Here is a 23,292-nt window from a genome sequence, read left to right on the forward strand (position 1 = left end):
TCAAGCACACGACTGCTCTGTTGGGGGAACCTGGCTACCCCAAACCGACCACAGACATGAGGCAGAGTTTGGCTGTCAATGGAAGCAAGAGCAGAAGTATTGATAAAGCCCCACTGCTGAAACTCACACAGAACCTGCCTAAGACTGAAGTTGAACCAGGATATCAGACCCCGCCCTGCTCCATCTACCAGCCTAGCACCAAATAGTAAGCAACAGCAACCTCCTCCAGGTGGAGGGCCAGGCACGCAGGGATGGCTGAAAGCTGAGGGTGGAGCAGGAACACAGAAAACCCTCTGACACCCCGGTCTCTAGTCTAAGCAGCCCACCACTAGAGGACTTGGAAGTCTGGGATGCACTGAGCAGCAGAAGCAAAACCCAAACCCTGTCTGACTTCTAACTAGATTGATTCCACAGCCCCCTCCCCAAACCAAGAGGCTGTCAGAAGAGGCATGCCCATTTTCAGGCATAAATACCATTGACCTCAGTCTCTGCTGTTCTACACATGGTTGGCACTCAATAAAAATTTACAAAGCATACAAAAAGTCAAGAAAGAAAAAAAAACCAATCCATTATCAAAAGATAAAGAAATCAACAGAACCAGACTCACAAATGACACAGGTGTTGGAACCACCGGACAGGGACTTTAAAAACAACTTAATATGTTAAAGGGTCTAGTGGAAAAAGGTGGGCAACGTGTGTGAATGGATGGAAATTATATGAAAGCAAAATGGAAATGCTGGAAATAAAAAACACATCATATCAGAGATTAATTCCTTCAAGAGGCTTTTCAATAGCTAGGAAAGAATCAATGAACTTGAGAAGGGTTATAGGAATTATCCAAACTGAAACACAAGGAGAAAACAGAGTGAGGGGTGCGAAGAAAAGACAAAACCAAGCTTCCAAGAGCTGTGGGACAGTATCAAACAGACTAATCTGAGTCTAAGAAGATAGCGAGAGAGAGGGAGGGGCAGAAGAAATATTTGAAGAGACAATGGTTCCATGAAGGATGTGGCCAGGATGTGAGAAGCATTTAGGGGAAAGAACCACTGGAAGTTGGTGACAGTGGAATGAAGTGTGGGAGAGTGGGGAGAGTGAAGCATGTCACCCGCGTATGGCATGAAGTAGTGGTGGGTGGTTAGCAAGTGGTGGTCCCAGGACTGAGAAGCAGCCTACCTCTCTCCAAAGCCAGTGCTCTCTGTGGCTGCACCACACTGCCTCCTACAGGCCAGAGTGGAGCGACAGCGGGCCTCAGCTCCTTCATTTCCCCACCCTCCAGGGCCAGGTTTTACTACACTGTCAAGGGCTGTCCCCATGAGTCCATGAGTGGTTAAGAGATACTCATCTCCTTCCCTTCCCCGCAGCTCCCTTTCCCAAGTGCTACTCGACACAGATTGTTCTGAAGTAAAGGTTGCCTCTTCCCAAACAGACTCATTCTCTTCCCTGGCCATGCTGACCTAATCCACTTAAAAAAAAATTGGTTCTTTTGCAGATGAGATAAGTAGGGCAGGAGAGGGCGGGGGTGGGTGAGGGGTTGTGTCTATGTGTGTGTGTGTGTGTGTGCGCACAGGAAGGAAGATGGGTTACTTAGAGTTTCTGAACCTTTTAAAGAATGGAACTGGCTTTGGTTTTTTAATCTTATGTCCTTTTTGGATGACATTATCAACTGGTAGCTCAGCAGAATTCCGAGGTGCAGCCTGGTCTTTGGCATGGTGCCTGATCAAGTAATGAGACCTAGGAGACACAATGGAGGATGCAGGCTGGATAAGAGTACATTTGAGCAGATTCATGGTTGTTTGAACAACTATCTCAAAAGTATACTCATTGTTTGATAAACTGACATGATGTTGGGTTTTTTCTTTTTTTTTACTCTGCCTACTTCAATATTTTTATCAATGATTTGGATGAATACATAGAAGACACCCTTATCAAAAGTGTGAGGGAGAGTTAACTGATTAAATAACAGAATCAGAACCTCAAATTTTTCTATAGACTGGAATGATGGGACAAAATATGCAACCTATTAGGCATAAATGTGATGACCTTCATCTAGGATCAAAAAATTAACTGCACATTAGAGGACAAAGAATTGTGTATTAGTTCCAGTGACAGAAGCTAGGCTCAACCTAGATTAAGCCATAAAGGGACATTGATTGGTAAGGACAGAAGTGGAGCTGGCCTCAAGGTCAGCTAGATCCAAGGACTCAAACACTATCTTCAGTCTCCTCTTTCTTTCACTATTAACTTTGATTTGTGTGTTGGTATAGCACAGAGAGTTCTGCACATCATCCCAGTTTAGTAAATCCAGAAGTAGAGCTCTCCTTTCCGGCTCCATATAATAAATCCCAGGGGAGGACTCTGATTGGCCTGGCTTGGGTCACATGCTTGTCACTGAAACAATTACTGTGCCCAGGGAAAGGATGCTTTTTTATTGGCTGAGCCTAGGTCATGGCTCGAACCTATGGTGAGGGGTACAGGGTTTTGTGGTTGGCAATCCCACCAGACCCATCTGAGAATGGGAAGTGGAGGATAGTTGCTGTTACCTGAAAAAAAGCAAAAAGGATGCCGAGACTCCAAAAGAACAGACGTTCATTGTCTTCACAATTCAGTTGAGTAAACAGTGTTGTGTACCTGCCCCCAAAACGTTATAACTGTAGGAATCAATGGTGGAAATGTACTTAGGGCCACAGTCGTGCAAAAATACAGTCTGTGCAGGTCATGCTACTCTGAAGCATCATCTGGTTACCACATTGAAAGATGAACGGTGACAAACCACAGTGCTCCCCGGAGGAGTGGTCAGGGTGAGGAGACTCAGAAGACTGAGTCATTTAAAGAAAGTTTGAGACAATAAGATTTTTTTGGTCTAGAGAAGAGAAGATGTAGTAAACATAGTTGGGCTTAAAATATTTGGAGCAGTCTTGGATAGAAAGGTGACACATTGAAGTACAAAGGACAAACGAGGTCAAGTGGGGAAAGTTTCGAGGAGACCAATTACCATTTAGTAGAGGGAGAACTTTCTAATAGCTGTCCAAGAATGGACAGGGCTGTCTTGTAAAAGGTAGTGAGTTCCCTGTCACTGGAGGTGTTTAAGCCAGTGTCAGAGAGGTTGTAAAGGGGATTCCTGCATTGTGTAGAAGGTTGGATCAGGTGACCCCTAAGGTCTTTTCCGCTTATGACAGTGCATGGCTGTCCATTGGAGACCTATGTAGGCTTGTGGCTAAGTCAGCCCTGGCCTCCCCAACATCTGGGAGGTGGAGCTGGTGAGCTCTTTTCCTTCCCTAGATGATAATGACCCGTTCCAACAAACATCTGATCACCTACCAACAAGCAGTCATAGGCAAAACCCTCCAACACTTTATCTTACCTCAGCTCTATGGGACGGACTGTGGCTCTGAAGATCACAACAGGACATCCCTTGTGCTATTTTGTGCTCTCTGAATACATATCATGAGCCAAGGGCTTGGGTGCAGGCATTATTTTAGGGGATGAACAGGAGTGAGGGAGCAGGGAGAATGAGACAGGGAAGTATGCACTGAGGGGTCTGCTGTGGGTAGTTATGGCTCAGTCCTCCTGAGATCAGTCTGAGGAGCCATAAAGATCACAGATCAGAATTCCCCATTGAGTGATGAAGAAAGCTGGGGTATAATTCCACCAGTGCCATCCCTCATTGGTTGAGGTGTCCCTTTGGGAGAGTCAAGCTTCTGCTACTTCCAGGCTGCCCTGCAGGGGCTGACAAGAGCCTCTGGCAGAGGAGAGGATGTGTCGGAACTGTCCCTTACAGCTGCAGCTGGACACAAAAGTGGGCTGAAGGGATGTGGGTCACCAACCACATCTACCACAGCCCCTCTCCTGCCCAGTCCAGGACCCATCTTCCAAGGCAGTGTGGGACCTTTGATTTTCATATTCCAGCCTCTGTGGTGAAGTGTGCTCTCCAGGTTAGCTAACTCAGCCTTGTCTGAATGCCCACCCAGAATGTAGTTTGGTGCAGCCATTATGGAAAACAGTATGGAGATTCCTTAAAATACTGAAAATAGAGTTGCCATAGGATACAGCAATCCCACTCCTGGGCATATATCTGGAGGAAACTCTAAATTGAAAAGATACATGCATCCCAAAGTGCATAGCAGCACTATTTACAATAGCCGAGACATGGAAGCAACCTAAATGTCCATTGACAGAAGACTGGATAAAGAAGTGGTATATTTATACAATGGAATACTACTCAGCCATAAAAAAAGAATAAAATAATGCCATTTGCAGCAACATAGATGGACCTGGAGATCATCATGCTAAGTGAAGTAAGCCAGAAAGAGAAAGAAAAATACCATACAATATCACTTATATGTGAAATCTTAAAAAAAAAAGACACAAATGAACTTATTTACAAAACAGAGACAGACTCACAGACATAGAAAACAAACTTATGATTACCAGGGGGGAAAGGAGGTGGGGAGGGATAAATTGGAAGTTTAGGAGTTGTAGATACTAATTACTATATATAAAAGAGATAAACAAGAAGGTCTTACTGTATAACACAGGAAACTATATTCAATACCTGTAATGGCCTATAATTTAAAAGAATATGAAAGGAATATATATATATGTATAAATGAATCACTATGCTGTATACCAGAAAATAACACAACATTGTAAACTGACTATACTTCAATTTAAAAAAAAATAAAATTAATGTCCACCCAGAGCTCTCTGGGGCTCAAGTCTCCCTTCTGGCCCCCACCCCCTTACTGGGCTCTCTGAGCTGAGGGCACTGGGCTGGGCACTCCAAGCTGGCACCCGTTCTCTTCTCCACCCACTCGTGAGCTCGGAACACGGTGACATTAGGGACACTGGCTCCACTGTCTCCTCTACACTGTGCTCAAGGTCAGGACAGGTTGAAGGCTGGATGGGCTCCAAGTTTCCTCTGCTGATGACCTCATTATTTCTTAAGAAAAGGCTACGAACGACCGAGAACTCGAAGACCCTGGGAGACCTCACTGAAAGCCTCAGAGGCACTTGGTAGATGGGAAACCACAGCACTAATGTTGGAGGCAGGGTTCCTGGCCAGACCCAGAGGACCAATCCAAGCCAGCCCACCACTCCTGCTCCTTCTCTGGCCTGCCTTGGTCAGAGCTCTGAACCCGTCTGTCTCTTCTTCCCTCCATTCCTCTCACCCACTTACCCTCCACTCCTGTCTGATACTCACTGTCTTCCCAGCCCATCTCGTCTCTCCTCTCTCATGTTAGTTACCTCCGGGCCTTCATCCTCTCTGATGTTCACATTCAGTTCTCCCTCATTTTGTCTCCAATCTTACCATCCCTGCTCAGTGTTCTGATGCCACTATCACCACGCGGGAGAGGTGAGGCTGAGAGTAAGTATTTATGATGAGTTTGGGGTGAGATGAAACCAAGGGCTGAGCTAGGGAAAGGAGGTGTTTGTGTGTGTGTGTGTGTGTGTGAGTGAGAGAGAGAGTGTGTGAGTGTGTGTGTGTGCTGGGGTTCAAGTTTACCATTGTTAGCTTAGGACAAGATTCCTCCTCTAAAGTGGCAAATGTTATCCTGTTAGAGGAAGAGCCTGGGCAGCAAATTAACTCAGACCCTGCCTGAGACCTGGGAGAGGATGAGACAAAGAGAAATATTGGATCCAAGCCCTGCGTGTAACAAGGTAATTTACTAGGATGGGAGCGAGGGTGGTGTGAGAGCAGACTTCTTTCATGTCTCTCCCCTCTTCCTCCTCCCTTCCTCCCTGAGGCCCTTCTCCATTATCCTTTTAGTCTGAGGTTCTCTCTCTTTATGTCACCATGTGTCCTCTGTGCTTCTCTGTCTCTTTTTCTTATTTCCATCTCAGACTCCATTTTGCTTTATTTATCCTACAGTCCTGCATCACCAAGGCTCTGTCATCAACTCTCTTGCATCTTCATAGTCTCTGGGTCGCTAAATATGCTTATTTCTCTTTGTCTCAGTCAGTGTGTGTGCCTCTGACTTGGTCTGTTTTTCTGTGTCTCTGTCTGTCCATCTGTCTTCCCAGAAGCCCTGTAACTCAGGAACGCCTGGCAGAAGTGGCTTTTCTGAGAATGGAGCCTGGGACAGCTACCCAACGTGCTAAGTAGAGGTGGCTAAGGACATTTCCAGCCCAGCAGTTGTCATGGTAACAGCCAGGGCGGGCCAGGCAGGGATGTGCCGAACCACGTGGGCTTGACCTTTCTGTGGGTGTCAGGTTTGAGCGGGAGCTGGGGAAAAACAGCAACAACTGCTTCTCTCTGGCCCAGCCCTCAGGCTTCCTTCTGGGCCAGGCTGAAAGGAGAGGGGGAGAGATGGAGAACTGGGGCAGCTGGCAACAGAGTGAGAGGAGGGACAGAAGGTGAGCCAGAGCCATCTAGAGAAACCGCGGGAGAGGGGGCACAGGAGCACAGGCATGCACACGCTCTCGGGGCGTCACCAAGGTTCCCATTGTGACTTGACCTGTGAAGGGCACCAGACATCATTCCTGGAGCCTCAGCTCACACTTTGCATCCAGCGCTCTGGGTGGGTGGTTACAAAAGGTCAGTTCCCCACACTCAGAGATCCCCTCCAGACTTCAGATCAAATGTCACCTTTCCCATATTGCAAAAGCCTTTATTGCTCCAAGGAAAATATGCTAAAATAAAAAGAGCCAAATGATTCTTTCAAAGATAGAAATAGAAAATAGAAAAATGCAAAAGTCCAAAGAGAGACACTCAAAAGACATGGCTCTGTTTTCACATCTGCCTCCCCATTGATCTCTAGCTCTCCAGATGATTGCTCACTGAGTATTTGATATCGATGTTGGCCCTCACTCATAGAGGACCCTTGGTTTGGGGTGCGAGCTGGAGAAGGTCCCAGACTCTCCAGAGGCAATGACATACCTGCATGGCAATGAGTAGTGAGTGGTTTGTGTCATGTCGCCCCTTTTTTGCCAGACCTCAGCCCCATCCTGTGGCAGGTCCTGTAGTGCCAGGCTGGTTGCGAGACAGGGTATTCCTCACCTCTGACAAAACTACAGCTTGGCCCACTGGCACTCCCTGGGATGGAGCAGCAACACCTGGCCGGCATCCGGGTACTTTCCCCACAGCCCTGGGCTGCTGCCTACTATAGTTGTTCCCTCATCCTGTGGCTTTACGGACTCCTCTTGCTGCACCAAACAGAGCCCTGGAGAGTGGGCTCAGAATGGGAAGAGAGGGCTGGGGGCCTCCTTCCTGTCTTCCTTCCTCTCCCTCCTCCTGGCTGACTGCAGCTGTGCTGTGTGATCTGGAACTGAGCACAGTCTTAATTACTGCTCAGCCCTGCTCATTAGTGCCTCTGGAAGCCAGAGAAGCCCTGAGTTAGAAAGTCTCGATCACAGTGGAGGCCCGAGCCCCAGATTTCCTGGGTGATCGCTAGTCCCACTTCTTGTCAATCGGGTCTGTCTGACATGGGCTCCCTTTTGGGGCCTCCAGTGGGAGATGCCCCTCCCTTGGATTGGGGAAGGGCTGGAGGGAAGGATCGGTCCCCTCGTGGGCTCTCACTCGTGTGTGCAGAGCATCGGGGGACAGCATATGGTGGAACATGTGAAACACCACTGCAATCAGAGAAAGATGAACGAATGATTAAATAAACCAAATGCGCTCAAATCCAGCACACTGATGATTTACCTGCCCTCGGAGGGACCTGAGCAAGCAGCTTGGTGCATTGTTTAACCACTCTTTTTTTTTTTTGGCAGTGAAATGGAATAAAGAACAATGGAGTGCCTGAATACTGAACAAAAAAAGGAAGCTGAGTGAAGGAGGAGAGCAGGGGTGGACCCTGGAAATTATAAACGTGTAGGCCTGTGTCCAATATATGGGAAAATTTCACAAGCATTAATTTGTAAACACCCTAGGAGATCAAATGATACACATGAAAGCACTCTTTTTTTAAACTGTAAAGGGCTTTAGAAGTATAAGGTGTTATATTGTATTTCTGCTCAGTGTAGACTATAAACCAGATGCTACGGGGAAGCTGGAGATTTATGATAACGGCTCATCACCCACAAGGCACTCATGCAATTGGGGCTCTTTCATTTAATTAGTCATTGCCTCATGTAGACCTACTGCAGGAGCCTCCTAAGTGGCTTCCCCACCTCCACCTTGCTCATTCTATTCATTCTGTACGCCACTGCTGGGTTAATTTTCCTGACCTGGAGCTCTGATCAAATACTTGCAATGTTCCTCTTGCCGACTACACAGAGCCTGCAGACCTTGGCTTAGCAGTCAAGATCCTCCATAATCTGGTCCCACCTAGTTTTCCCAGCCTGATTTCCCTCCTTCCATCCTGGTAGACGTAGGCTCAGGAAGAGCAAGTCATGTATCCAAGGCCACACAGATGCCAAGTGGCCAATCCCCAAATCAAGCCCTCAAACCCCAGACACCTGACTCCAAAACCAACGCTCTTTCTAGCCCATGACTTTTTCACTTTGATGAAAACAGCTGCAATGAAGATCTTTCCACATCAAGCTTTTTCTCTTCTTTGGAAAAATTTCCTCAGGACAAATTCCCAGGAGTGGGATTACCAGGTCAAAAGACATTACTATTTTTATGGATGCATGAATTGACGTATGCTTTTCCAAAGGGCTGAGCTGATTTATATTTTAGCCAGTGATATCAACATACACAGGTTTCACCAGACCCTCCTCTACACTGGGGGGTAACCTTTGAATAAATTGCTTATTGAATAAGACAGTTCTTTGTTTTAGTTTGAATTTCTTTGACTATTGAAATGGAATATTTTCCATGCTTCAGTTTACTTTTTGTATTTTATCTTGTGTAAATTATGTATTCATACTTGTTGCCCATATCACTATTAAAATCTTCATGTTTCAGAAGCTGCAATTAAAAAAAAATAACTGAAAAGGCAATCTTGAAGAGCAGATATGGTGAACTCTGTGAAATCAGAGCAGAGTCCCCTATCTGATAAAGTCATGTAAATAAGCTGTATTTTGAGTAAATCTTTAAAACAAAAATGATGTCAACTAACTTAAAATACTAGTTTACATTCAAAGGGAGAACTTAGGAAAAGGCATTTCCTGGACTCAGACAGTACTTTCCCTGATCTTGTCAATATATTGTAACATTCATTATTTAATTTCCAACTCAATTTGGTGACTATATAATTTTCCTCAAACAGTGATGCTTTATTTTTTTATGTTGTGTTTAAAATTATTTTATTTTTTGACTAAAAATGCATACACATGGTACTTAAGTCAAAGATAAAAGAGAATATAGAGTGAAAACCATCTCTCCCACTATCCCCTGTTTTCTGATCACCCCATTTCCCTCCCTAGAGACAGATGCTGTTCCCAATTCCTTGTGCATCCTTCTAGGGGTAGTCTATCCCCCTGTATGTGTATACTTTCACAGAAGTGATAGCATAAAATACGTACCAATCTGTACTTTACACTGTTATGAGAACATTCCATATCGGTACATAAAAAGTTCAAATACTTTTTTTTAATGGGGAGGTAATTAGGTTTATTTATTTAAATGGAGGTACTGGAGATTGAACCCAGGACCTCATGCATGTTAATCATGCACTCTACCACCAAGCTACACCCACCTGCCCTTAAATACTTTAAAAAAACTGTAATAATGTCAAATAGGTGTGCTCTACTCTAAGAAAACTCAATAAGCCAAAATCATTTTCAGGAGGTACTTACTTCACAAACTGAGCCTCTATTTGTATAGAGATTCTCTAAATATTAAGCCAACTTTGTACATTTCAGTTGTGATTCATTTCATCAAAATTATGTTTACATATTTATACAGAAACATTCTATGAAGAACAAAGGTCATTTAACTTGGAAATTATTTATCAAGTAATTTAATTGTTAAGGATTATACGTTGGACAAAATGACATATCCTGACCTGGTCAGAAAGTGTGATTATATGTTTGAAAAAGTTGATCCCACATAATTCCTGTATTTTTTCAAAAAGCTGCAAATGTAATAATTCTGCCTGTTCAGTTTACAATTTGTTGAACAAACATCAATGGTATGAAGTGTAAAAGAAAGGACTTTCTATGTTAGTTGATGTAGGATATGGAGTTCAGGGCTCAATCTACCAAGATCCTAACATGGCACAAGACTAGACTTCTACCCAAGATCACAGCAAAGGGTTGGGGCATACCCTGCAAATATCTCCAACATCTTTCAATCATTGACCCCAGGGTCTGCACTTATGGATTTATTGAAAACAATCCTGTGCTTTCAGCCTATGCCACCTTTAAGGGGTAAGTCTCAGGTGTTTACTACCTGCTATGGGAAGCAGCTTCCTTTGCTCCGAATTTATTGTGAAGTAGCTGATTGGTACTATTTGTGGGATGAGTCATTGTTCACCCTATTGTGCTTGGTATGATCTTTTGAACTTTAATCTTATTTTTCCTTGGAATTTATCTTTCCCAACTTAGGGTCTCAGCACTTTTAATGCCTACTTTCTAATTGTATAGTTAGAATGTATCATAAAAGTCATTTTATTTGTTCATTTGTTTGCTCATTCAGTATTCATGAGTCACTCTTATCTCCTTGAAGGCTTGCTCAAATGTAACCTCTTCAATGTGGCCTACCCTGATTACTCTCCTTTAGTCTCCTTACCCCAATCTATTTTTCCATACTACTTGGCACCTTCTAAAATAATTTATAGTTTTCTTATTTGTAACATATACTCTTTATTTTACATCTCCCTCCCCTAGAACGTAAGCATTGTGTGTTGAATCACTGATTCATCCCAAGAATCTAGAATATTGACACTGCCTGGGGCATAGCAGGCCCTCCATAAATACAATATTTGTTGAAGGAAGAAATGATACGAGCTCCTGCTCACATATAAGACACTGGGCTAAGTCTGTTGAGGTGAGTCTGCTCCAAAGAGGAATCTCTCTGAGTCTACCCTCAAAGAGCCCATAGTCTAGCCTTAGAGTTGAGACGTGGACTTAATAACAATACACAATATAAACTGCAGTACAGAAAACAAGCTATGAAGTTAGAGGGGGAGAAAGAGAAGGATTTCAGTCATGGAAAAAAACAAGGGACGGCATGAGCAGAGGCACAGAATGAGCTGAGTAGTCAGAGAGACTGGAATTGAATCCCAAATCTGCATAAGTTGAATGACGTCCATTTGTTATAAGCTCCTCATCCACTCATTGGGGTAAAAATATTCATCTTAAGTCCATAACCTATGCTACTGCCTAATTCCCTAAACTCGGGGAATCTGCTCATTGCATCCCACCCAATGCTGGTGCTAGAAACAGCTACAGATACCTCTACCAAGTCCATATTTATCAGAGCATAAAATACATTCAAGTAATAAGCACACTAATGTTTTATGATGATAAAAAATAGTAACAGATCTTTATGTATTGACATGGAAAGAGTTTATGATTTTAAGCAAAAACTGCAAGTTGCAGAATTGTTTTCAATGATTCAAAAGTGCCTAGCATCTAGTAGGTAATCAACAAATACTTGTCGAATTGAAAGAATATGATCCTCATCTTTTTTTTTTTAAATTACCACCCAACACACACAAACAAGCCCATAAATTTTCATGTGCCTAAAAAAAGTTCTGGAAAGATAGTGACCACTGTCAACTGTGTTTACCTCTGGAGTATGAGAAGCTATAACTTTCCTTGGTCCTGGTCCGAAGAGCCCACATGGTGTGGAGTGAGACTGCGGTGGGCAGCCCATGCATACAGCAGGCAGCTCCGCAGCTCACAGGAGTCGTTGTTGGAAGGGCCTTTAGTCCTGCTCTCTCAGTGAGAAAAAACAGCAAAGCCCAACCACTTCCAGCCACAACTCAGGGTAACTTGCAGGGTCAGGGAGAAAAAAGCCAAGACAAGATTTGCAATTATTCAGAACACTGTTTTATTTATACCTAAGGAGGGACACCAGAGTCTGAATCCCCAGGGCCAGACACTGTGGGCGAGTGACCTGGAGGTAACTGTAAGCAAGCCAAGAACCTGGCAGGAGACGGCCAGAGGGACCTCTCAGGCGTTCAGGTCAGGATTGTGGAGAGGCTGGAAAAGCTGGAAGCCTAGGGGATCTCTAATTTATAGCTAAGACTTACTTGCAAAGCTGATCAAAGTTGTAGTTGCATATGTTATCACATTTGATCCTCGCAACAATACTGAGGGAGGCATTTATTAATTTACTGATCAATAAGTCTTTATCTTCACCAAGGAGAACCCATTTCCAACATTCATTATGATAATTAGTGAAGCACCTGATACAGATAAGATAGAAAGCTGGAGCACTTGTAATAGCCAACTCCAGAGTGTGGATTTATTTTTTAATCAACTTTATCGGTATGATTTACATACAATAAAATGTACCCATTTTAAGTATAATCGTTCTATTTTATCATGAATGTATCCACTTTAGCATATATTAATTTTAAGATACATCAAACACACTAAAAGCAGCTCAGTGAGTTTTTCCAAAGGTATAACCTCATGTAACCACCCTTCCAGTGAAGACAGGGGATTTCCATCACCTCAGAAAGTTTCCTTAAGACTCTTTGCAGTTATTCCTCCAACCCTCATTGTCCCCAGGAAACCACTGATCTGCTGTGACTATAGCTTAGTTATGTCTGTTCTAGAACTTCATATAAATGAATTAATCCAGTATGTACTCTTTGTGTCTGGCTCATTATGCTTAGCATAATATTTTCAAGATTCATGTATGTTGTGTATCAGTAATTTGTTCTTTTAAATTATTTACTTGTCTTTATTGTATTGGATATACCACAATTTATTTGTCCATTCTCCTGTCAATGGATATTGAGTTCTTTCTAATTTTTGGTTGTTGTGAACAAAACTGCTCTGAATATTCATGTACAAATCTTTCTGCGGATATATATTTTCATTTCTTCTGGGTAAATACCACAGAGTAGAATTACTGTTATGTTATGTGTGTTAACTTTATAAAAACAATCAATCTGTTTTCCAAAGTGGCTGTACCATTTAATATTCCCAGCAGCAGCAAATGAGAGTTCCAATTGTTCTGTATCTTCACCAGGAAATGGTATTGTCAGTCTTCTAAGTTTTAGCCGCTCTGGTGGGTATGTATCTGATCGTGGTCTTAATTTGCTCATAGGCTAATGATATTGAGCATATTTTCATTTGTTTATTGGCCATTTGTATATCTTCTTTAATGAAATGTCTGTTCAAATTTTTCGTCTATTGATTTTTTATAATTTAAAAAAATTCAGGGAATTTTTACTTAAGTGATTGAAGTAATCATGGTTGTTACCTTTTTTACAGGTAAGGAAAGGAAGTCCAGAGAAGGGTTACCCAAACTTTCTTACAGCACAAAACCGGCCATTTATGGCAGCAACTCCCAGTTACTCTGAGCAACTGTCTGTACTGCAAAGGGAGGGGTTGTTATCCTCAAGCTGTGCTGAATGACACCCACCTGCTTAGTAGGCTTTATTCAAGGTACCCAGATGTTTGAGAGAGAATCAGAACCATCTGATATTTTAGCTTCTTGCCTTGTTAAAATAAAATTAAAAAATCAGATATGCATCTAGTTAATAGCCTACATTCACGGATCAGAAGACTTAATATGGTTAAGGTGCCAACATTGCTAAAATTGATCTACAGATTCAACATAATCCACCTCAAAATCTTAGCTGGATTTTCTGTAGAAATTGACAAGCTGGTTCAAGATTCATACGGAAATTCCAGGGACCCAGAGTTGCCAAAACAACCTTGAAAAAGAACAGAGTTGGAAGATGCACATTTCCCAGTTTCAAAACTTAATACAAATTCACAGTAATCAAGACAGTGTGGTGCTGGCATAAGAATAGACACAGAGTAATAGGATATCATAGAGAGTCTAGAAATAAACCTTTACAATTATGATCAATTGATTTTCAACAAGGATGCCAAGACAATTCAATAGGAGAAAGAAGAGTCTTTTCAACAAATGGTGCTGGGACAACTGGATTCCAATTATAAAGGAACGAAGTTGGACCCCTACCTCAAACAATAAACACCATATATTTCTTAGAAGAAATAAAGAAAGAAAATGTAGGCATAAAACTTTGTGACCTTGCGATGGACAAAAACAAGTGATAGGAGAAAAATAGATAAATTGGACTTCATCAGAATTAAAAACTTTTGTGTTTCAGAGAATAAACACCATCAGAAAAGTAAAAAGACAACCCACAGAATGAGATAAAATATTTGCAAATCAGATGACTGATAAGGTAATTTTCTAAAAAAAATGAACTCATTCATTTATTAACTTTTTAAAAAGACTTGTATTGATTATTTCTTTTTGGGGGGGTGGTAATTAGGTTTTATTTATTGATTCATTTAATGGAGGTACTGGGGATTGAACCCACAACTTTGTGCATGCTAAGCACTCACTACACAACTGAGCTATACCCTCCCCAACAAAGTGCTTGTACCTAGCATGTATAAAGAATTCTGATAATAATAGAATGACAAGTAATCCAACTAAAAAATGAGCAAAGGATTGGAGTAGACATTTCTCCAAAGAAGATATGAAAATGACCACTAGCCATCAAGGAAATGCAAATCAAAACCACAATGAGATATCACTTCATACCTACCAGGATGACTCTGATCAAAAAGACAGATAATAAGCTTTGTCTAGGATGTGAAGAAATTGGAATCCACATATATTGCTACTGGAAAATAGCCTGGTAGTTCCTCAAAAGTTAAACATAGAGTTACCCAGGAGAAATGAAAACATGTATCCACACAAAAACTTGTACATTAATGCTTATCAGTGCTTTATTCATAATAACCAAAAAGTGGAAACAACCCAAATAGTCATCAATGGATGAATGGATAAGTAAAATTCCATACAATGGAATATTATTTAGGAATATAAAAAGGACTTGATTACTTGATTACTGATATGTGACAACATAGATGAATCTGGAAAATAATATGGCAAATCAGTCAAGATTATATATTGTATGATTCCATTTGTAGGAAATATTTAGAACAGGCAAATGTATACAGACAATGTATAGAGACAGCAGATTAGTGCTTGCTGAGGGAGGGAAGTGGAGGCAAATGGGGAATGATCACTAATGGTTACAGAGTTTCTTTGGGGGATGATAAAAATATTCTAAAATTGTGGTGATGGTTGCAGAATTCTGTGAATATACTTAAAAAACATTAAAATTTACACTTTAAACAATTAGGTAAATTTTATTTAAAATATGGCACAAGTGTCTACTTCTATAAATTATTAAAAGTGGGAAATGATTTCATAAACATAGTTTCATTATTGTTTTGTAGATAAAGTACTTTTATTATAAACCCACAGAACATAATGCAAAATGATACCATTATGCAATGCACTTCATATTGGTTCATATTTGCTGAAATTATATCAGTATAGTGCAATGATCTTGCTTCAGAGGCAGGTATAGAAAGGATTTCCAATATGATGAACAATATGTGGACTGAAGCAGAAGAAAATATGCACAGAATTGGGTACTCAATAAATGTTGTGTTCTCCATGACTTTCTATCCACACTGTTGTTCTGAGATAAAAGAACAGGTTCTGGAGGGGAAGGGTATAGCTCAGTGGTAGAGTGTGTGCTTAGCACACATTGGGTTCAATCCCCAGTACCGCCATATAGATAGATAAATAAATAAACCTAATTACCCCAGCCAAAAAAGATTCTAAACACTAACACACACAAACAAGGCAAATGACATAATCAGTAAAACATGCAGAATGCATTCGTAAAAACACATTTATACAACACACACACACACACACACACACACACACACACACACACACACACACACAATCTTGCAGCCGTTGCCACATCTAGGGACAACTAGACAACCTTTAGAGGGAGGCTTCCCGGTTTACACTTCCTGATTTGCCATTCCCACTCCCCCGCACCCTTAACCTAGGTAAAGAGAGCCACTGTGTACAGCAGACTCTCTTTTTTCAGGGGTGCCCACCTCCTTGTTTCCAGAGTAAGAGGGAAGCTAAGGGTGGTTCACACTCTTGGGGGTGCCACAGAGGATGCTCAGCTCAAGGAGGGTGGCCTCAGAAAGCAGCACCGCCACCTTGTGGCTTGGGATGGTCCCACCTCTGGATAAGGCCCCAAGGACCCTTAGTGGGGCTCCTTCAGACTCCTCTGAGGAACACATTTGGGAATTCAGCAACATTCCTTCAAACTTCACTTTTATTGCTGTTTCTTAGTATAAAAGAAATTCATGTTTACATTATAAGTTTTAGAAAGTGGAAATAAGGAAAAAGAAAATAATAAAAATTATCTGTAAACTCAACATCCAGAGGTAAGCAAGGTTAGGCACTTGGGTGTATATTTTTCCAGTTTTTCTTCTTTTTAAGCAAAAATGGGACTATACAATAAATAGTTTCTTCATAAACTAAATATATTGTACAAATATCTTTCCACTCACTTGTTAACATTGTTCTGCAACATCCTTTTTGTTTAATTAAGGAAAATTTCAAAAATGTATGGAAGTAGAGTGCCTCGTATACTATAATGGGCTCCTATATACAAGTCACCCTACCTCAACTACTGTCGACACCTGGCTGATCCCGCAACATTTCTGATGGTTGCGTTGTACTCCTTTCTTTGGGTGACTGGGCCATAGTTTATTTAACCAACTCTTTATTGTTCAGCATTTAAATTATACCCAGTTTTACACTGATACATTGTTATACTGGGAACGTCTTTATTACTGAACTTTTACAGAAATACATAGTTATTTTCTTGGTTAAATTCCCAAGTCAAAAATATCATATACCAAAACCAGACAAAGATGTCACAAAAAAAGAAAATTACAGGCCAATATCACTTATGAATATAGATGCAAAAATCGTCAACAAAATACTAGCAAATAGAATCCAACAAGACATTAATTAAAAGGATCATACACCATGATCAAGTGGGATTTCTCCCAGGGATGCAAGGATTTTTCAATATCCACAAATCAATCAAAGTGATACATCATATTAACAAATTGAAGATAATCTCAATAGATGTGAAAAAAGGTTTTGATAAAATTCAGCATCCATTTATGATAAAAACTCCCCAGAATGTGGGCATAGAAGGAACATACCTCAACATAATAAAGGCCATATATGACAAACTCACAACTAGCATCATACTTAATGGTGAAAAGCTGACAGCATTTCCTTTAAGATAAGGAACAAGACAAGGATGCCCACTCTGACTACTTTTATTCAACATAGTTTTGGAAGTACTAGCCATAGCAATCAGAGAAGAAAAAGAAATAAAAGGAATCCAAATTGGAAAAGAGGAAGTAAAACTGTCACTGTTTGCAGATGACGTGATACTATACATAGAAAATCCAAAAGACACTACCAGAACTCATCAATGAAACTGGTAAAGTTTCAGGATACAAAATTAATATACAGAAATCAGTTGCATTTCTATATACCAACAACAAAATAGCAGAAAAAGAAATTAAGGAAACAATTCCACTTACCATCACAATTTCTCCAATTGTTCCCAATTATAGCTTTAAAAAATTCAGAATCAGTTGAACCTCATGCATTGTTATATCATTTAATCTAGAAGAGTCACTCCTTTCTTTTTCTATGACATGGTCCTTTTCAAGACTGCAGGCCAGCTTTCTTACAGACCGTTCCACATTCTGAATTTAGTGATTATTTCCTCTAAGTGTTGTTCAACTTGTTCCTCAGCCCCCCGTGTTTTCTGCAAATTGGAAGTTAGGTCCAGAGCACTCTACAAAAGAGGTGGACTATACTTGACTGTATTATTCATGGGTCCTGATTGTATTCCATCTTTTCCTCTGAGGTTCCTGACATATATAGCACTCTAGTAAGTATTTGTTAGATAAATGAATGATTTGATTGCATCCTTGTGCAGTGATTTTCAAGAGCCAGTGTATGGATCACTGATGATTTTGAAGATATTTTCACCAGACAAGAGCAAAGGAGGAAAATAAGGACTCTGGAGTGAGTTTTCCAAAAAGCCAATTATATTTCATTTAAAAGACTTGTTAATTCACCTGATGAATTACTTACCAATTCCAAAGGGAAAAACAGTAATATAACAGTGGAGAAACATAGTCACCACCATTTTAGCCATGTGATCAAAGTTAACATCTCTCAAAATAGGACAAACCAAAGTCATGTGCTTCTTGCTGTGATATACTGAGAAGGGACACATCATTTCTGTGGTATTCTTGGCAAAAATGCATTACCTGAGTATAATCATGAGGAAACATCAGACAAATTCCAACTGAGGGACATTCTACATAATAACTGGCCTGTACTTAAAATAAACATCAATGTCAAGGCTGAGGAACTGTTTCAGACTGAATGTGAAGAGATATGACAACTAAGTGTAACATGAGATCCTGGCCTGGATCCTGGACCAGAGAAGACAATAGCTCTTGGGGGGAAGAGGAACAGGAAGAGGAGAGGGAGGTGGGGGAGGGGGAAGGGGAGGAGGGGAGGGGGAAGAGAGGGAGGAGAGGAAAGGAGGAAGAGGAGGAGGCGGGAGCTGCAGCAGCAGGGGGGAGAGGGGAAGAGACTTTATTGGGACAATGGCAAAATTTAAATGAGGTGTGTAGGTTAAATAATAATATTGTATCAAAGATGTTAAAATTTTCTGATTTTGATAACAGTATTGTAGGATTTCAGGGTTAAGAGATGCTGTGTCTACAGTTTACTCTCAAATGGTTTAGATAAGAAATTTATGTATCTAGACTATTTTCTCTCTACGCATGTGCATGTGTGTGTGTGCGTGCATGTGTGTTTAGAGAATGACAAACTAAATAGGGCAAAATATTTAGTAACTGGCAAATCTGAGTGAAGAGTATATATGAGTTCTTTGTACTATTCTTGCAATTTTTCTGTAAATTTGAAATCATTTCAAAACAGAAAGTGAAAAAAGCAAAATCTGTTAGTAATCCTTCAATGAGGTCATTCCCGTATTTTTAGAATTAAGAAAGTTTGTTTATAAATGAAATTATGGTGATGGTAAATATTATCAATGAACTTCTTGGAAAAGTAAAAAGCGAGACCCTATTGGCTCTTCTTTCAATGTTTTTCTTGGTACAAAAAATCCTAAAATGTGAGAAGTACTATTTTAGTGTGTATCTCTGAAAGAACAGACTCCTGCCTTTATCCAGAGGCAGGAAACAATGTGTCCTCAGTAATAAGCCAAGAAGAACTCTGTGGAAGCCTCATGGGGCATGAGGAACCAGCATACACACATCTTCTTAGGCACTTATCCACAGCACACATCCTGAGTGTGTCATCTGGAAAGGGAAGTCCAGCCTCTCTTGGCATGTGCCTGGCTATCCAGTCCAAGGTGTGATGGGGTGCTGTAGAACTGACCATAGGAACTGAGTTAACATCACTGGTTCTTTCTTGATATGCAAGGACAGAGTGAGAAAATCATGGCAAGTGATAAAGGAAGGCTTTTTTTTTTTTTTTTTTCAAATGGAGGTACTGGGGATTGAGGACCTCGTGCATTCTAAGCATGCTCTCAACCACTGAGCTATACCCCACCCCTGAAAGGTAGGCTCTTAATCATCCCTCAGCTGCATGGAGCTTAGGCTTTGAAGGAAGGAGTAGGATTTAGCTAAGCCAGGGGAGAGGGTGATGACCTTCCCTTAATACACTCAGTAAGTGCTCAGAAAGTGACTACGTTGCCATCATCAACTTCAGGAAACAGGGGCAGTTGAGACTCTCTGGATCAAAACAGTCCTTGCTTCCTTTACCAATGCTTGGTGGGAATGTATAGCTGACCAAACAACATCCTCGGTGTGCTGGGAGGGAAGAATGAGGCAAGCTCCCCTCTTTCTCCATCATCCCAGGAGGTCTGTGGAGGATGCAGGGCCCTCGATGGCAGGTGAGGCTAATAAACAGGGCTCCAAACCTCTGGACAGAAAAAGCAGGAGCCTGAATCTACTCTGGACTCCAGCGGGCCTGCTGTACAGGAAGAGAGGATCCTGCCAGGCCTCTGGACTCCACTCATAGCTCTGTGAGCCAAACTGAGGGTACAGGCTGGGACTCGGGCCCAGGGCAGGGCAAGGACTGGAGTCTCATGGAGAGACACCAGTGGGTCACACAGATTCCATCAGGCCAGGTCAGAAGTTTCTGTGCTGGACTGGGACAGTGATTCCAGATAAAAGGGAAGTGTGGGGTAGGCCTGAGTCAGCTGCTGGAGGGCAGCGTTTGGGGCACATATTAAGAATGGAGATTAGTGAGGTGGGGGAACAGTGAGCCAGAAATAGCCAGAGTTGTGAAGACTAGGAAACAGGGATGAGAATGGGGATGGGAATTGACTAGTATTAGGGTTATTGCTGAAGCTGCTAAGTGAACCTGAGATGTGATGAGGGTCAAGGGTCAGGGATCTCTGATGAGGAAGGAGCTGGGAGAGACTGGGTCACCGGGGGGGACAGGTTGATGGTGAAAAGGAAGAGGTGAGGGCGGGAGGACAAAGACCAAGAGGGCAAACCCCAGGTCCCTACAGATCAACACTTCAACAGGTGAGAGTGTCAGAGCCAGGAGAGTTCTTGCCTATTCCCAAAACAGAGGTTTGGGGAGCAGGGCAGATGCGGGTAGGGGTGTGGTCAATGGGGAGAGGTCAAGAATTCCCAGCCTCCTTGGTGGGTTGGAGGGCTGCTTTCCTGGGACTTGCCTGCAAGAGGGCTTGTCTCTCGTTACCAGCTGTGCTCATTGAAGCGGTTGACCCTGTTTTACACACTCCTGTCCCAGTCCAAGCAACATCCGGAGCGTCGTCTTAAAACTCCAGTCTAAAACATTCTGTTCCAACCAGCCAGAGCGCAGGCCCCAGGGGCGGCGGCGGGTAGCACACATGGCCGGCGCCGCCCGGGGCGGCCACCCAGCTGGCGGCCCCGCCCCTCCCGGCCGCGCGGGGTCCACCCGGCCGCCCAGTCTCCGCCCCGTCCGCAGAGACGGAACCCGCAGCGCGAGATCCGCTCTGAAGCAGCCGGCAGTTCCCGCCGGCTCAGCGCCAGAAGGCGGCGCTGCGAGCGGACAGAGCCGAGACCTTGACTCTGGTCCGGCCCCGGGGGAGAGCGCGTCGGGCCGGGGAATGTGTCCAGACGCACTGTCCGGCTCGCACGGTGGGGCGCCCGGCGGCTGGCGGGCGCGAGGCCAGGGTCACGAGCAGAGGGCCCGGAAAGCTCGCGGAGCGCACAGGGTCCTGTCACCCGCCCGGGTTATAGGCCACCGTGGCCAGACCCCGGGAGGGGGCCTGGACCGGCGCGGCGCGGACGAGAACGCACGCGGGAGTCACCCCAGGCCGCTGCGGGGCGTGACAGCGGGAGGCTGCTCGGTGCCCACTGCCCAGCGCCCACTACCAGCCCGAAGCTAAGTGGGAGGGAATAATTTGCACCCCATAGATGGAGGCGTTGCTCGTGCACAGGCGAGGCCAAACCGGCACCTGCTCTAGCCACATCCCCACTGCACGCGCGCCCACCCAAAGGCGGAAAGACGTCTTTATTGTTATGGAAACACTCGTGCTGGCGCACTAACCTGAGCCCACCGCGTGGAACGAGGCGGTTCTTCCACCAGACGTGAACACACGTGTAACAAGACGTAAAATGTGTTTCTTTTTTAAGCACGACATAACCTGAACCCAGGACTATGCACGACCCATGGGTAACGCAGATTTAAGTGTTCGCAGACTATCTTTCTTCCCTGTTCCATCCTTGAAGCAAGACAGCAATTTCTCTCACTACTCTAAAAAAAAAAAAAATCCACATACACAAGAGCTTTAGTAAATCATGTAGGTTTTTTTGAAGGCTTATAGAGGAGACCAAGGAAAAGAGGAATGTTATACAGACAGCACAGGGTGCAGCGTTTCATTCCGTTAGACATCTCTTCCCTTATTCGCCTTTTTGGTTGTTCCTCATCCACCCTTTCTCTGAGAGGCCTCTGAATCTTGCCCAACTCCAGGCACTCTCTGTAAGATCTTCCTCTGAGCTTCTGCATGTTTTCCCCTTTCTCAAGCAGAGAAGAGCAGCTGGGTTCTGCCTTCCCAAAACTGCTCATGGAAACACATGGTCTCACTCACACCACACGGCCTGCTCCACAAAGATCCTCGCATCACCAGCATCACCCTCTACAGAGATCAACAGTTTTTATTTCTGAAACGCTTGCCTTCTCTCATCCAAGTGGTTCAAACCTCCACATGGGATTGGTATCATTCCCATTTTACAGATGAGGAAACTGAGGCTTAGGGAGATTAACTTTCTCAGTATCACATGTAATAAAAGCTGAACCAGCATTCAAACCTAGGTGGTCAAGCTCTTTCTCCTGCCACAAGTAGCATCTTAGAGGGGCAGTTTAAATAGCCACCTCTGATGTAATGTCTTCTGGTGCATCTATGAGCATTTGTCGTAAAATTGTTGCATGTGTTCTATCCAAGTAGCAAGAATATATGTTGTGCATTGCATCATTCTGTGGTTCTCTGAGATTTAGACTTGAAGCAACATTTCTCAGATATAGAAATTATGTCAGAAAGTTAACTTGGATGACTTAACTATCCACATTTATAGTATTATTAATCAAATACGAATATAGCTGAGGTACATGGCCCCATTTAATCCTTACAGCTCCCTACAAGTGGTAAAGTGATTCCTTCTCCTTCAGTGTGAATTCCTTTATGAAAAGTTCTCACATATAGCACTTTAAAATAAAATGTCTTTTCCCACAATGAACAGATATCAGATGAATTATAAATACTACATGTAAATGCTATATAAATACTACATGTATGTACTACTATAAATGCTATATAAATACTTATATGGGAATATCTGTGTGCCAGGCATTGCTCTAAGCACATCACATATTCATTCATTTAATAATTACAACAATCCTATCAGAAAGGTACTATTTTTTTCAAAGTTATTTTTAAATTGAAGTTTAACTTACATAAAATAAAACAATTTAAAGTACAATCCTATGAATTTTGACTAACGTATATTCTGATGTAACCTTCACCTCAGTCAAGATATAGAACATTTCCATCACTCCAGAAGGTTCCCTTTGCCCTTCTCAGTCTGCACCATCCAAAGAAACCACTGTCCTGATTTCTTATACCATAGATCCCCTTTGCTTTTTCTAGAACTTCCTATAAATAGAATCATAGTGTCTGGCTTATTTAGTTTAATCCTTTAGAGATCCACTCATGCTGAAGCACGTACTGGTAGTTTGTTCCTTTTATTGCTGAGTAGTATTCTATTGGATGAATACGTTACAATGTGTTTTCA

This window comes from Camelus dromedarius, chromosome 5, assembly GCF_036321535.1.
Source record: "Camelus dromedarius isolate mCamDro1 chromosome 5, mCamDro1.pat, whole genome shotgun sequence".
NCBI lineage: Eukaryota > Metazoa > Chordata > Mammalia > Artiodactyla > Camelidae > Camelus > Camelus dromedarius.